At 48.2% G+C, this 15,371-nt stretch overlaps 1 protein-coding gene across 10 annotated transcripts in view; it reads right to left on the bottom strand.

Moving 5' to 3' along the window:
* The window catches only part of MICAL2 (microtubule associated monooxygenase, calponin and LIM domain containing 2), a 197,449-nt gene that overhangs the window by 167,118 nt on the left and 14,960 nt on the right, over positions 1-15,371 (bottom strand). For 9 of the 10 annotated variants that reach the window (XM_029059579.1, XM_029059582.1, XM_029059584.1 and 6 more), the window contains exon 2: positions 11,030-11,099. The exons of the other annotated variant lie outside the window; for it this stretch is intronic. The gene's annotated coding sequence lies outside the window, so the exon portion shown is untranslated. The remainder of the gene's footprint in view (positions 1-11,029; positions 11,100-15,371) is intronic. 10 annotated transcript variants of the gene reach the window in all.

Here is a 15,371-nt window from a genome sequence, read left to right as displayed (position 1 = left end):
GAATTAGTCGACACAATCCCTGCTAATCTCTCTCTCACACATACACACAAACACAAACTGCACACACTGGAGGAGGTTGAGGTCCCAATCGAGCCCACACTGATCCCAGCCCCAGCTGGTCCCATTAAGCCGGTCCCAGGGCTCGAGGCACGGGTCCAGATGTGGCCAGGGGGGCCCAGCTGTGGGCCCAGGTGGCCCCATGGTGCAGGCAGGGCTTGGGGAAGGGCCCGTCCTAGCGATACACCCAGACCCTGCCACCCCTGGGGGCAAAGCAGCTCCTACTCAGAAAAGCCCCTGCAACACACCACGACCCCCTCATCCCCTTCCCAAAATGGAAGTCGCCCAAAGTCAGCTGGAGCCCAGACAGTTTAGCTTCCTGTCGGGCCAACCTGATCCATGCCTAGGTCTGGGCCCACCATGACACCCACCCATACCCATACAAATATACACACACAAACACACCCTCCCACATACCCAGAGCCAGTCTCAGTCCAGCTAGTTTAGCTACCTGTCAGCCCAACCTGACCCAAGCCCATAATAATGTTGGTATTTGTTAAGCACTTACTATGTGCAGAGCACTGTTCTAAGCGCTGGGGTAGATACAGGGTAATCAGGTTGTCCCATGTGAGGCTCACAATCTTAATCCCCATTTTACAGATGAGGTAACTGAGGCACAGAAAAGTTAAGTGACTTGCCCATAGTCACCCAGCTGACAGGTGGCAGAGCCGGGATTTGAACCCATGACCTCTGACTCCCAAGCCCGTGCTCTTTCCACTGAGCCACTCTACACAGACACATACACACTCTCTCTCCCCCCACACCCCACATCCCCCCTTCCTTCACACATTCCCCCCAACACACCCCCAGAGCTAGTCTGAGCCCAGCCAAGTTAGCTTCATGTCAGCCCATCCTGATCCAGGCCTATAAACGTCACAGCACAACACACACACACACGCACACACAAACACCCATCCCCCCACAACCCCACAACCCACAGGGAAATTCTTCAATTCAGCATTTACCAGGACCGATTCAAGGTTCCCACACTGGGATCAAAACGCTCTGGCTCCCAACCGCAGACTAAAGCCTCCCCACCCTGTTAAACAAAAACACACCCTCATGCACGATTCAGAGGACTTCAAAACCCTCCGAGGACAGACACAAGGGAAACCAACATTTTAGCTTCCGACTCCTTCTTCGCGATTGGAGAGAATGACTCGAATCTCCATCGGCAACGCACAGATTTGGCCCGGAAGCGCAGGGCGCCAAGCAAGACCTCCTCATCGCCCCCACTCCCCGAGAAACGGAGTCCAGACCACCTGAAGCACTGAACGTTGTGTGGGCTTTTCCTTGGAGACCCGACATAGGCCTCATTCTAGCTACTGCCATTCACTACTGACCTGGAAGTCCTTTCCTAGAGTGAATGATAACAATAATAAGAATAATGTATTTGTTAAGCACTTACTACACGTCAAGGAGAGAAGCAGCATGGCTTAGTGGGAAGAGCACGGGCTTGGGAGTCAGAGGACGTGGGTTCTAATCCCACCTCTGCCACTTGTCTGCTGTGTGATCTTGAGCAAGCAACTTAACTTCTCTGTGCCTCAGTTACCACATCTGTAAAATGGGGATGGAGACTGTGAGCCCCACGTGGAACAAACAAATTACCTTGTAATTACCCCAGCGCTTAGAACATTACTTGGCGCATAGTGTTTAACAAATACAATCATTATTATTATTAAGTAATGTATAAGGCACTGGGGTAGCTACGAGTTAAACAGGTCAGAAACAGTTCCTGTTCCACATGGGACTCTCATTCTAAGAAGGAGGGAGACCATGAGTAGAATCCCCTTTTTACAGAGGAGGAAACTGAGGCCCAGAAAAGTTAAGGGATCTTTCCTAAGGTCACATACAGCAGGCAAGTGACAGAATCAGGATTAAAACCCAGGTCCTCTGACTCCCAGGTCCGGGCTCTTTCCACTAGGCCACGCTGCTTCTTGAGAAAGGGACATTTAGTTCTGGATCCACAAGAATATGCAAGTTTGTAGGGTTCCCCTAAATTGTCAAGACCGTGAGGGGCAGGGAGTAGGCCTAGCAATCATTCAGTTGTATTTACTGAGCGCTTACTGAGGGTAGAGAGCTGAACTGAGTGCTAGGAAGAGTAAGCGCTTAACAAATACCAGAATTATCATTGCTATTATGAAGAGTACAATACAATGGAACTGGTAGACACGTTCCCTGCCCACAAGAAGCTTATAGCTTAGAGGGGGAGACAGACGTTAAAATAAATCAATCTGTCATGTATTTGTACATAAGTGCTGTGGGGCTGAGGGTGGGGTGAATATTAAGTGCTCAGTTGGTACAGATCCAACTGCATAGACGACGCAGCAGGGAGAGAGGACTGGGGAAAGCATCTCAGAAGAGATACAACCTTTATAAGACTTTGAAGGTGGGGAAGAATGGTGGACTGGGGTATATGGAGGAGGGACTTTCAGGTCTCAAAATTGGCAATCGATAATAATAATAATGATGATAATAACAACTGTAGCATACGCTGGGTGCTAAGTTCCAGGTTCCCTACTGGAGAGGGGAGCCTAGAGAAGCAGCGTAGTCTAGTGGATACAGCCGAGGCCTGGGAATCAGAAGGACCCAGGTTCTAATCCTGGCTCCGCCACTTGTCTGCTGCATGACCGTGGGCAAGCCACTTCTCTCTTCTGTGCCTCAGTTACCTCATCTGCAAAAAGGGGATTAATACTGTAAACCCCATGTGGGACATGGACTGTGTCCAACCTAAGTAGCTCATCTCTACCCTAGTGCTTAGGACAGGGCCCGACACATAGTAAGTGCTTAACAAATACAATTTAAAAAAAGAAATCTATATTTTTCTTCTACCTCTAAGCTGGCTCAACCCTCTGCTCTCAGCAAGTCAGAGACATAACTCTGTGCCAGGCGCTGAAATAGACACAAAATCAACAGTCCCTGTCCCACATGGGGTTCATGGTCTAACGGCCCAGCCTGCGGGACACCCCTCACTCAGTGGTCCCCCCAGGGTGACTGAGATTCGATTGGGAGCCGGACCACCTCGTACCTGGCAGAATTCAGCCCCCAAACCCGACTGTCCCCGTTGGGAATTACCTACTCGCTGCTGGGCACGGGGGCCGTTTGGGAAAGTTAATGCCAGGTGGACTCAGAGTTGGAAGGAGAGAAGGTGGGGGGCGGGGCTGGGGATGGTGTCTGTGGTCCATGCAGTTTGGACCAGCGCTTAGTACAGTGCCCGTGCTTAGTACAATGCCTTCAGCGCTTAATACAATGCCTGGCATATAGTAAGTTCTTAACAGTTACCATTTCAAAAAAAGAATGCTGGGCGAGGATTCAAAGCCAGCTAGACTAAAAGCTCCTCAAAGGCAGGGATGGAGGTCCACCAGTTCATTCATTCATTCATTCAATAGTATTTACTGAACCCTTACTGTGTGCAGAGCCGTACAATGTACAATTCGGCAACAGATAGAGACAATCTCTGCCCAATGACGGGCTCACAGTCTAATCTATTTGTACTTTAGCCTCCCAAAGCCCTTAATATAGTATAGAGAAGCAGGGTGACTTAGTGGCAAGAGCCAGGGCTTGGGAGTCAGAGGTCGTGGGTTCTAATTCTGACTCCGCCACTTGTCGGCTATGTGACTTCGGGCAAGTCACTTCGTTTCTCGTTGCTTCAGTGACCTCATCTGTAAAATGGGGGTTAAGACTCTGAACACCAAGTGGAACAACCTGATTACCTTGAATCTCCCCCAGTGCTTAGAACGGTGCTTGGCACATAGTAAGAGCCTAACAAATACCTTCATTATTATTACTCGGCACACAGAAGGCACTTGGGAAATCCCTTGGGTTGGTTACTGATTAATGGATTTTAGCATCTGTCTCCTCTTGATTGCAAGCTCCTTGAGAACAAGGATTATGTTTACTAATTCTATTTTACTTTCCCAAGTGCTTAGTTCAGTGCTCTGCATGCTCAATAAATACTACTGGTTGATGGATCTGTGGATCCCTTCTAGACTGTAAGCTCACTGTGGGCAGGGAGTGTGTCTGTTTATTGTTGTACTGTGCTCTCCCAAGCGCTCAGTACAGTGTTCTACACTCAGTAAGCGCTCAATACGATTGATTGATTGAATGAACTCTGTCGTAATGTACTCTGTCAAGTGCTTAGAACAGTGTTCTGCCCACAGTAATTACTAAATAAATGTGATTGAATGATAGAAGGAACTCTGTCATACTGAACTCTGTCCAAGTGCTTAGTACAGTGCTTCACACAGAGAAAGTGCTCAATAAATATGATTGAATGAACTCTGTCCTACTGGACTCTGTCAAGCACTTAGTATAGTGCTCTGCATTCAGTAAGTTCTCAATAAACATGATTGAACTCTGTCGTATTGTGCTCTGTCAAACGCTTAGTACATTGCTCTGCGCACAATAAGCACTCAATAAATAAGATTGAATGATAGACTGAACTTCGTCATATTTGAACTCTGTCAAGCGCTTAGTACAGGGCTCTGCACACAGTAAGTGCTCAATAGGTATCACTGATTGATTGGTGCCGACCTGGCCTGATGCAGAGACATGTGACAATTCTTTTAGAGGTATGCCTTCGTGACCTTTACCTGCTTCCTCATCGCTCCACTGCAGCATGTTCATTTTATTTGTTTTTTGAGAAGCTCTTACTAAGTGCCAGGCGCTGTACTAAACTAGGGTAGATACAAGCTAATCATGTGGGACATGGCCCATGCCCAACATGAGGCTCAGATTCATTCATTCGTTCAATCGTATTTACTGAGCACTTACTGTGTGCAGAGCACTGTACTTGTCTCATGCAGTCGAGTCGTTTCCAACCCATAGCGACACCAAGGACACATCTCTCCCGGAATGCCCTGCTCTCAGTGCTTGGAAAATAAAATTCAGCAATAAAGAGAGACAATCCCTGCCCACACCGGGCTTACAGTCTTAATTCCTGGTTTACAAATGAAGTAACTGAGGCAGAGAAGAGAATAGAACCCAGGTTCTTCTTGATTCTCAGGCCCATGCCCTATCCAGCAGGCCACACTGCTTCCTAAAGTAAACCAGCAATGCTGGCTTCATGCTTTCTGCCAATTTAAAAAAAATGGTTCTGTTCCCCTTGTCAAAAATTAATTACCTTAACAATATACTAGGATTTGCACCCTTTAATAATAATGATGATGGTATTTGTTAAACGCTTACTATGGACCAGGCACTGTACTAACCGCTACAGTGAATACAAGCACAGAGCTTGGGTCGGAGCTGGACACCGTCCCATGTGGGGCTCACAGTTTCAAGACCCATTTTACAGATGAGGTCCCTGAGGTCCAGAGAAGTGAAGTGACTTGTCCAAGGTCACAGAGCAGATAAACGGCAGAGCCAGGATTAGAACCCATGAACTTCTGACTCCCAGGCCTGTGCTCTACCCACTATCCCATGCTGCTTCTTTATTGACCCCACCCTCAGCCCCACAGCACTTACAAACATATCCATCATTCGTTTATTTATATTAATAGAACACATTTCTAGTAAGCTCCAAGTGGGCAGGAAGCGTGTCTACCAACTGTTATACTATATTCTACTGAGCGCTTATGACAACGTTTGGCACTCAGTAAGAGCTCCATAAATACCACTGATGATGATAATGACGTTTTTCACGTTTATCGCCCCTAATGACTAGTGGCAGCTGAAAAACCTGACCAGGTTTCAACTCTCTGAGTGGAGAAGCAGTGTGGCCTAGTGGAAGGAGCCACACTGATGATGATAATGACGTTTTTCACGTTTATCGCCCCTAATGACTAGTGGCAGCTGAAAAACCTGACCAGGTTTCAACTCTCTGAGTGGAGAAGCAGTGTGGCCTAGTGGAAGGAGCCACGGCCAAGGTTTAACCCCAGCTCTGCCACCTGCCTGCTGCGTGACCTTGGGCAAATCACTTCACTTCTCTGGGCCTCGGGTTCCTCATCTATCAAATTAGGGTGGAATGAATACCTGTTTCTCCTCTCTCTTAGACCAGGAGCCCTATGTGGGGCAGGGACTGTGTCCAACCTGATTATCTTGCATCTCTCCCAGCATTTAGTTCACTACTTGGCACATAATAAGCACTTCCCAGTTATTATTATCATCATTATTACTATTATCAGCAATTCCCAAGGGGAAGGACTACTCCCAGAATCTTCCTGTTCAGCTTCGTCAGTCAGCTCGATGACTGGTGAGAATCTGGGCCAAAGGAATCGTTCAAAGCCAGGTGGGGAGGGGGGTGGGCATTCTGCCTCTGGTGGCCCTGGCACAGTGACCCATGGCCCCACTAGCCCTAGGAAGTCCCCAGAGAATGCTGCTTCCAGAAATTGAAACGTCTCCCTCTGTCACAACAGAGGCCGATCCTCTCAGAGGGCAAGGAGATCACGCTTTTTCTAAAGGCAATGCTTGAGGACGAAAATCTGGGAGCCCAAATCGCCCCACCTGACCACCTGCCTCCGGGTTCCTGTTTCTAAATGATTGGGATGGAAATTTCAAACTAACTGGGTCGATGTAAACGACCCAGTAAACGATGTAAATGATGTAAACCAAGGCAGCCAACCAGTGTTAGGGAAAACCATTTAAATGAGCAACTGGAGTGGCAACACATCAAATAACGACACCCACCTTGTGGTACAACTGTTTCAAGTTCAGCAGGGTCAGATGGAAAAAGTCCTCAATAGAAGTTTCAAACAGAAATCAGACAAAGTTCTCATAAGCACTGGGGTAGATTCTGGATAATCAGGCAGGGTGTAGTCCCCGCGATAACATGCGGCTCAAATTCTAAGTAGGAAGGTGATCAGATATTGAATCGCCATCATACAGAAGAGGAGTTAAGTGACTTGGCCAAGGTCACGCAGCCGGAAATCGAGGGGATGGGGGGTTAAGAACCCAGGTCCTCTGACTCCTAGACCCATGGTCTTTCCACTAGACCATACTGCTTCCCTTCTTCAGGGATGCCGCAGACAGAAATTGCCTCTTGGATCAAAACCCAGAGAGTCACCCGAGCCTTGATTCTACAATGACTGACTATCTTGGAGGGGTGAGGAAGAGAGGCGGAGGGGAGGAGGAGAGAAGCTTTCGTGAATTTGCCGGTGTTTCCACTACGCAGAACTTGGGCAAATAAACCTGCTTGTTTAGGAAGAATCTAAGAGTTCACTTATATAATTTCTGTGTGGGACAGGAACTGTGTCTGACGATTATCATGTCTCTTCCCCAGTGCTATACACAGAGCGAGAGCTTAACAGATGTCTGTTTACTTTTATATTGTACTCGCCCAAGAGCTTAGCATAGTTCTGAGCACACAGTAAGCTCTCAAAAAATACGACTGAATGAAATACCATTATTATTATTATGAGTCGAATTGCACTTTCCAATTTTTGTCCTGTTTGAGACAGTACAGTGCTCTGCACACAGTAAGCGCTCAATAAATATGATTGAATTAATTCTTGGCACCAGCTTCTCGGCACATTTGGTGAAACACTGAAACCTGACCTTAAGGCACTCAGAAGCCGGGATAGTTGCTCACACCCAGACAAACAGAAACCGGGGATCTTCAAACAATCAGATGGTTCTATTTCTGAGTGATTTAGAGTAAAAAGCAAAGTAGAGTGCCAACTTTTAGCAGAGGAGTGCTCACCTCCTGCCCAGGCCAGAGTGGCAGAAAGAAATATGGGTTGGAGATGCCACGTCAGGGCCACTGCCCCACGGCCCGAATTCTTGGGTCAGGAAAGATAAAACAAAACCACGATTCACCACCCTTCCCTTTGGACTGTTTCCAGCCAGGCCCGTGCCTCTCTAACCCAATAATAACAACAACAGTAATAATTTTAATGGCATCTGTTAAGCGCTTACTATGTGTCAAACACTGTTCTATGTCTATACTATGTCTCATTCATTCAATCATATTTATTGAGCACTTACTGCGGGCAGAGCACTGTATTAAGCATTTACCACTGTCCTATCTCAAACACTGTGCTGGGATAGGTTCCTGTTAACCTGTTAATTAGGTTAGACACAATCCCTTTCCCACAAGGGGTTCAGAGTCTAAGCAGAAGGGAGAACGGTCCCTATTTTACAATCTAGGAAACAGAGGCACTGAGAAGTTAAGCAATTGGCCACGGTCATAAAGCGGGCAATTGGCAGATCCAGGATTTGAACCCAGGTCCTTCTGACACCCAGGTCTGTGCTCCATCCACTAGGCCATGCTGCTTCCCATAAAGAGGGAAGCAGAATTCCTGCTTTGCAGATGGAGGAACTGATACCCAGAGAAGTGAAGTGACTCACCCCAAATCTCACAGCAGACAAGGGGTGGAACCAGCATTAGAACCTAGCTCCTTCTGACTCCCAGAGCTGTACTCTACCCACTAGGCTGCTTCTCTAATAGTGAATAACTGTGGTATTTGGGTGTCAAACACAGTGTACCCCAGCGCACTGGGGTAGATGAAGATGATTAGGTTGCACTGGGCAGCAGACAGGCCAGTGGCAGGACACCCGGCCAAGAATGGCCAGGCCCACTGCCAACTTCCTTTCTCACAACTCGGGAAATTGAGCCAGCCAGAAGTAGAGTAGACGTCGACAGCACTTGGGAATATCAGCTGCTCTTCTCCTGACCTGGAAGTTACCGACACGCGTTTCGGGCATCTCCCAAGTTAAAAAACACAAAGGAATGAGAAGCAGTGCGGCTTAGTGGCAAGAGCACGGGCTTGGGAGTCAGAGGTGGTGGGTTCTAATTCCAGCTCCACCACTTGTCAGCTGTGTGACTTTGGGCAAATTACTTCGCTTCTCTGTGTCTCAGTTACCTCATCTGCAAAATGGGGATTAAGACTGTAAGCCCCATGTGGGACAACCTGCTTAACTTGTATCTACCACAGTGCTCGACCCAGTGCTTAACAAATACCATAATTATTATTGTTATTATAGGGAACTTTTTCTGGAAATCCACAGAACCTAGAGTGTGTCCCTGAGGAGTATGTGTGAGGGAAGAATCTCTGGCCTCCTCCATTGCTCTAGAGCCATTTCTGAGTTCTCCTCCCAGGGCCCAGCAAGCCTGGGATGGAGCCTGGTCATTAAAATAAAAATAGCAGACAGAGAGGTCTCTGTCACTGTGGGCAGGGAATGTGTCCACCAACTCTGTTGTAGGGTACTCTTCCAAGTGCTTAGTACAGTGCTCTGCACACAGTAAGCTCTCAGAGAAGCAGCATGGCCTAGTGGAAAGATCACAGGCCTGGGAGTCAAAAGGACCTGGGTTCTAATGCTGGTTCCGCTGCCTGTCTGCTGAACCCCATGTAGGATGGGGACTGTGTCCAAACTGATTGAATGTATCTATCCCCGGTACTTAGGACAGTGCTTAGCACATAGTAAGTGCATAGTAAGCACATGGGACATGAACTGTGTCCAGCCTGATTTGCTTGAATCTACCCGAGCACTTGGTTCAGCATCTAACCCTAGCCATTTAGTGGCTCCTCTAGCCCAGTCAGGAGGGCATGAGATTCTTAATCTTAGGGCAGTGGGCTGGAGCCTCCGGTTGGGCATCTCTATCTCCTCAGGTTAGAAATTCCTTGAGGGCAGGGATCATGGCTAGCAACTCTACTGTCCTCTCCCAAGCACCTAGAGCAAGATTCTGCACACAGCAAGCACTTAGTAAACACCATTTACCTAAAGAAGCAGAGTGGCTCAGTGGAGAGCGCACAGGCCTGGGAGTCAGAAGGACCTGGGTTCTAATCCTGGCTCTACCGCATACAGTAAGCACTTAGTAAATATCATTTACTAAAGAAGCAGTGCAGCTGAGTGGAGAGAGTGAGGGCCTGGGAGTCAGAAGGACCTGGGTTCTAATCCAGGCTCTAGCAATTGCCTGCTTTATGACCTTGGACAAGCCTCTTAACTTCTCTGGGCCTCCGCTATCTCATCTATAAAATGGGGATTGAGAGTGTGAGCACCATGTGGGACAGGGATTGTGTGCAACCTGATTAGATCAAATCTACCCCAGCGCTTAGAACAATGCTTGTTAAGCGCTTAACAAGTACCATAGTTATTATTTTTACCATTGATTGAAAGCAGAGAACAGTTAAAAGAAACTCTCTGTTGCTGTGGCCGCCGGGAGCCGGATTTCTCATGAACCACTTTGCTGTGTCTGAAGCCTGCCACAACCAGTAATTCCATAAATTATGCTTCCTCCTCTTATCTAGTTGTCCAATCAATGAATCAATCAGTCAATCACCTTTATGGAATCATTACACTGTGCAAAGCACTAATGACACTAACAGTATTTAGGCGTTTCATGTCAAGCACTGTTTTAAATGCTGGGGTGGAAATAGGCTAATCAGGCTGAACACAGTCCCTGTCCCACCTGGGGCTCACAGTCTGAACCCGCATTTTATAGATGAGGAAACTGAAGCACAAAGAAGCGAAGTGACTTTCACATAGCAGACAAATGGAGGAGCCAGGATTAGAACCCAGATCCTTCTGACTCCCAGGCCCGTGCTCTATTCACTAGGCCATGCCGCTTCACTGGACTTGGGAGAGTCCAATAGAGATGGTAGACACTCTACCCGCCCTCAAAAAGCTGAAATCTAGCAGAGGAGGCAGACCTTAAATTAGTTACATAAATTAATACCGTTGATTGAGGCACAGTAACTAGGTTGGTTTGAGAGGAACAAAGTGTGTGAGTTGGGGTGAGTGAAGGGAAGAGATAATAAGAGATAAATAAAAAAGTTTCTGCTTGAGGCCTAGAGGGATGGCCCTTCCTCATAGGACCGTGACCACCCTCTCCACCCCCGCCCCGCCCCAACCCCTTCATTCCTCAGAGTCCTTGAGCCAGTGGGGAGGGTCAATTAGCTCTGGTGGGAGCTGGAGCAGGGGGAGGGCAAGGGGAGCAGGGGTCCCGTATTTGCAGATAAAACGCTCCTCTTGCCCCACGGCCGGTCCGAGAATCGAGACCCCAGGCTGTCTGGGAAGCAGTTTTTCTCCCTACCTTTTTAAGGAACTGGAACTTGCCGTCTAAATTTAAGTCCTGTCCTGCATCTGGACATATAAGGTCTCAGCTGGGAGAGAACAGTTTGGAAAATGGAAAAAACAAGAGAGAGAGAGAGAGAGAGAGAGTATGAACGAGAGAATTTCATGCCATCTAGCATTCATATAGCAATTAAGGATCCAGCCTCCCTGAGGTCAGTGTAGCCTGTCCAGAGATCAGCCTCTTGCCAAAAGAGAAGCAGCAGTCCGCCTGGAATCCTACTCTGAAGAGTTTATTATTAGTAATAGTAATAATGGTATTTATTAAGCTCTTAATATGTGTCAGGTACCATACTACACTGGGAGGGATACAAGGAAATGGGATTGGACACAGTGTCTGTGCCACATGGGGCTCACAGTCTCAATCCCCATTTGACAGATGAGGTAAATGAGGCCCAGAGAAGTGCCGTGCCTTGCCTAAGGTCACACAGCAGACAAGTGGCAAAGCCGGGAATACAGCCCATGAACTACTGCCCCCCAGGCCAGTGCTCTTTCCACTATGCCACGCTGCTTCTACAAAGGCTCGCCCAGCATTCCTTTCCCAGGAGGGAGAGGCAGACATATGTAGGAAGGATGCAGCCCCCAGATCCCATGAGCTTTGCGAGAAGGAAGGACCGGGAAGGGTCCCAAAGACCCAGGCGCGTAGCAGCCACAAGACTGGCTAGGGAGAGGAAGCGGGAAGTCTGGAGGGGAAATGTGGGTGGGACAGAGGAGAGCAGAGTGGAGAGATTCTGGGGGAAGAGGACTGGGTGGGTGGGTGGGTGGACAGCTGGCTGAGCCGGGGTGGGGAGGATTCTGAGGGCGGGCCGAGGGCGAGAGCCAAGTTTGAATTTTTTCCTGGGAAGGACGGGGGCCCACTGAGGAAACTGGAGCAAAAGAATGACTCTCTCCCCATTCAAACCCTCATTAATGGCACATCTCCTCCAGGAGGCCTTCCCTCACTAAGCCCCTCCTTTCCCCTTCCTCTCCCTTCTGCATCACCTTGTCTTGCTCCCTTTATTCTTCCCCCATCCCAGCCCCGCAGGGCTTACGTCCAGATCTGTAATTTATTTATTTATATTAATGTCTGTCTCCCCCTCTAGACTGTAAGCTCATTGTGGGCAGGGAATGTGTCTGTTTATTGTTATATTGCACTCTCCCAAGCGCTTAGTACAGTGATCTTCACACAGTAAGCGTTCGATAAATACAACTGAATGAATGAATGAGGGCGGGTGGTCCGGGATCTGGAAGGGGAAAAGAGGTGTTGTCCTTCTGTTCCAGGAAAAGGGATGGAGATCCATCTGTGGTTGCAAAATCCAAGATCTTCTCTGGACAGGCTGGCGAAGCCAGGCCAGGTCTGAGCTTATTTGTTTTAAAAGCAGAGATTTCGCCCAAAGTCATCAAGAGCTAGCCACCTCCGAGAACACCACCCTGCGAGACCTTCTCACCCACAGCCTCGCTTCAGAAACCGTCACTCGCAGGATGGACCTGGGTTCCAATCCCAGCTCTGCCACTCGTCTGCCGTATGACCTTAGGCAAGTCACTTGACTTTTTTTTTTATGGTATTTGTTAAGCACTTACTATATGCTAGGGACACTAAAACTAAGTCCTGGGCTAGATACAAGCTAATCAGGTTGGCCACAGTCCATGTCCTACAAAGGGCTCACATTCTTATTCCCCATTTTACAGAGTAGGTAACTAAGGCCCAGAGAAGTAACTTGCCCCAGGTCATCCAGCAGGAGATGACTGGCAAAGTCAGGATTAGAATCCACTTCCTCCTGACTTCCCAGCCTGGGCTCTACCACTTGACCACTGAATTTGCCTTCAGACTGGATTTTTCTGGTGGAGCACATTTCTCCACTGCTCAAACACAGCCAAGAAATCTCAAGTTGTAGGTCCTCTTTCCTTGCAACGTGGCTCAGGGGAAAGAACATGGGGTTGGGAGTCAGAGGTCACAGGTTCAAATTCCGGCTCAGCTACTTCTCAGCTGTGTGACTTTGGGCATGTCACTTAACTTCTCTGTGCCTCAGTTACCCCATCTGTAAAATGTGGATTAAGTCTGTGAGCCCCACGTGGGACAATCTGATCATGTATCTTCCGCGGCGCTTAGAACAGTGCTTTGCACATAGTAGGTGCTTAACAAATGCCATTATTATTATTGCAGTAAGCCTTCCTTCAGCCCACTCTGCTCTCCTCCCTGGGGCCCGTGACCCCAGCTGGGGTGCCAGAGTCCCTGGTGGGGACTCTGACCTGCTCCTCTGGGCCCAGGCTGGGGCTCCTGGCATCCCAAGTGTCAATTCCTGAGCCACCATGGGGAAGCAGCATGGCATAGTCAGGAAGAACACGGGCCTGGGAGTCAGAAGGTCATGGCTTCTAATCCTGGCTCCGTCACATGACTGCTGTGTGTCCCTGGGCAAGTCACTTCACTTCTCTGGGCCTCAGTGACCAGTGTGAAATGGGGATTGAGAGTGTGAGCCCCATGTGGGGCAGGGACTAGGTTCAACCCAATTTGCTTGTACCCACTCCAGCGCTTAATACAGTGCCTGGCACACCGTAAGCGCTTAACAAATACCATTTCCCAGTGCTTAGTACAGTGTCTGGCAACATAATAAGTGCTTAACAAATACCATAATTGTTTTTGATACATATTAAATGTTTAATACATAATTATCATTATTATAATTATTATTAGCCACTGTGCCCTGGGCTGATGAGGTGGGTTCCTGTTGCACCAACCACAGGACAAGCAGTTTTGCAGCTTCTCCTCCAAGAAGCCTTCCCTAATTAAGTCCTCCGCTCCTCATTTTCCCACTCACTTCCACTCCGCTCTTACTTGCTCCTTCATTCATCCTCCCTCCCATCCCCACAGCACACATGAATACATCTGTAGATAACTGTAATTTCTTTATTTATATTAATGTCTGTCTTCCCCTCTAGATTGTGAGCTTGTGGGCAGGAATATGTCTGTTGGTTGTTATAGTGTACTCTCCCAAGCGCTTAGTACAGGTACTCTGCACCCAGTAAGCACTCAATAAAGACCACTGATTAATTTAGGGGATGTTTTAACCTCAGAAAAGCAAGGTTACTCACCCTGAAAGGTTTATGGCTCTGTTTCCCAGGAGTCTGACCAAAAGCAAAATATAAATGTCAAAGTGGGAAATAAAGAAATATAAGGGTGGGAGGAGCTAGGCTGGAGAGCTTATTATTATATTTTTTTTTTTACTTCCCAAATCATGCCAGAAATCCAGCAGTGGGAGGAACAGGATTGTTCTGGGGAGAATCAATCTGAGTACTGAGGTCTGCCTGAGGGTCTCTAAAGGGAGGAAGCTGCCTTATCAAGTCCTCCCAGCCCCCAGGAGTCAGAGATCTCCAAACTCCGGCTTATCAGTCTGAAACAGCCACACAGTGACCTCAGCAATGGGGGATGAAGGGAGAGAGAGGAAAACAGAAGAGGGGGAGGAGAGGGTAGAGGAGGGGAGGTGGATGGAGATTTTACACTCAACCAGGGGAAGAGGGCAGGAAAGCTTTTTCAAACACCCAAGACTGACCAACATGCAGGGATAATAATCCATGTGGTATCTGTTAGGTGCTTAGTATGTGCCAAATCCTATCCTGAGCACTGGAGTGGATACAATAATAATAATTATGGCATTTGTTCAGCGCTTACTATGTGCCAGGCACCATACTAAGAGCTGGGGTGGATACAATCAAATCAGGTTGGACACTGTCCCACGTGGGCCTAAGAGTCTCAATCCCCGTTTTACATATGAGGTAACTGAGGCACAGAGGAAGTGAAATGACTTGCCCAAGGTCACACAGCAGAGAAGTGATGGAGCTGGGGATAGAACCTATGACCTTCCGACTCCCAGGCCTATGCTTTATCCACTACGCCATGCTGCTTCTGGCAGCATACTTTTGCTTCAGTAGGCAGAAGCATGTCTGGGTTCTAATTCCGACTCTCCCACTTGTCTGCTGTGTGACCTTGGCCAAGTCACTTTACTTCTAGGGGGGCCTCAGTTACCTCATCTGTAGAATGGGGATTAAGAGTGTGAGCCCCATGCGGGACAAGGACTGTGTCCAACCTGATTAGCTTGTATCCGCCCCAGCACTCAGTACAGTGCCTGGCGCATAGTAGATGCTTAATAAAAACCATTTAAAAATAATAATAACCACCAGGTCGGAGACACAGGCCCTACCCCACAAGGGGGAGGGAGAACGGAGGGCGAATCTCCCATTGACTAATGAGGAAACCCAGCAAGCCATGTCTGCTTTCCGCCTCTCCACTCCAAATTCACTTGGCAGGGTTTCCTGGGGCGGAGCCCAGT

This window comes from Ornithorhynchus anatinus, chromosome 3, assembly GCF_004115215.2.
Source record: "Ornithorhynchus anatinus isolate Pmale09 chromosome 3, mOrnAna1.pri.v4, whole genome shotgun sequence".
Classification (NCBI taxonomy): Eukaryota; Metazoa; Chordata; class Mammalia; order Monotremata; family Ornithorhynchidae; genus Ornithorhynchus; species Ornithorhynchus anatinus.
Note: the sequence above shows the minus strand (reverse complement) of the source record. Positions and strands in the feature narration are given on the sequence as shown.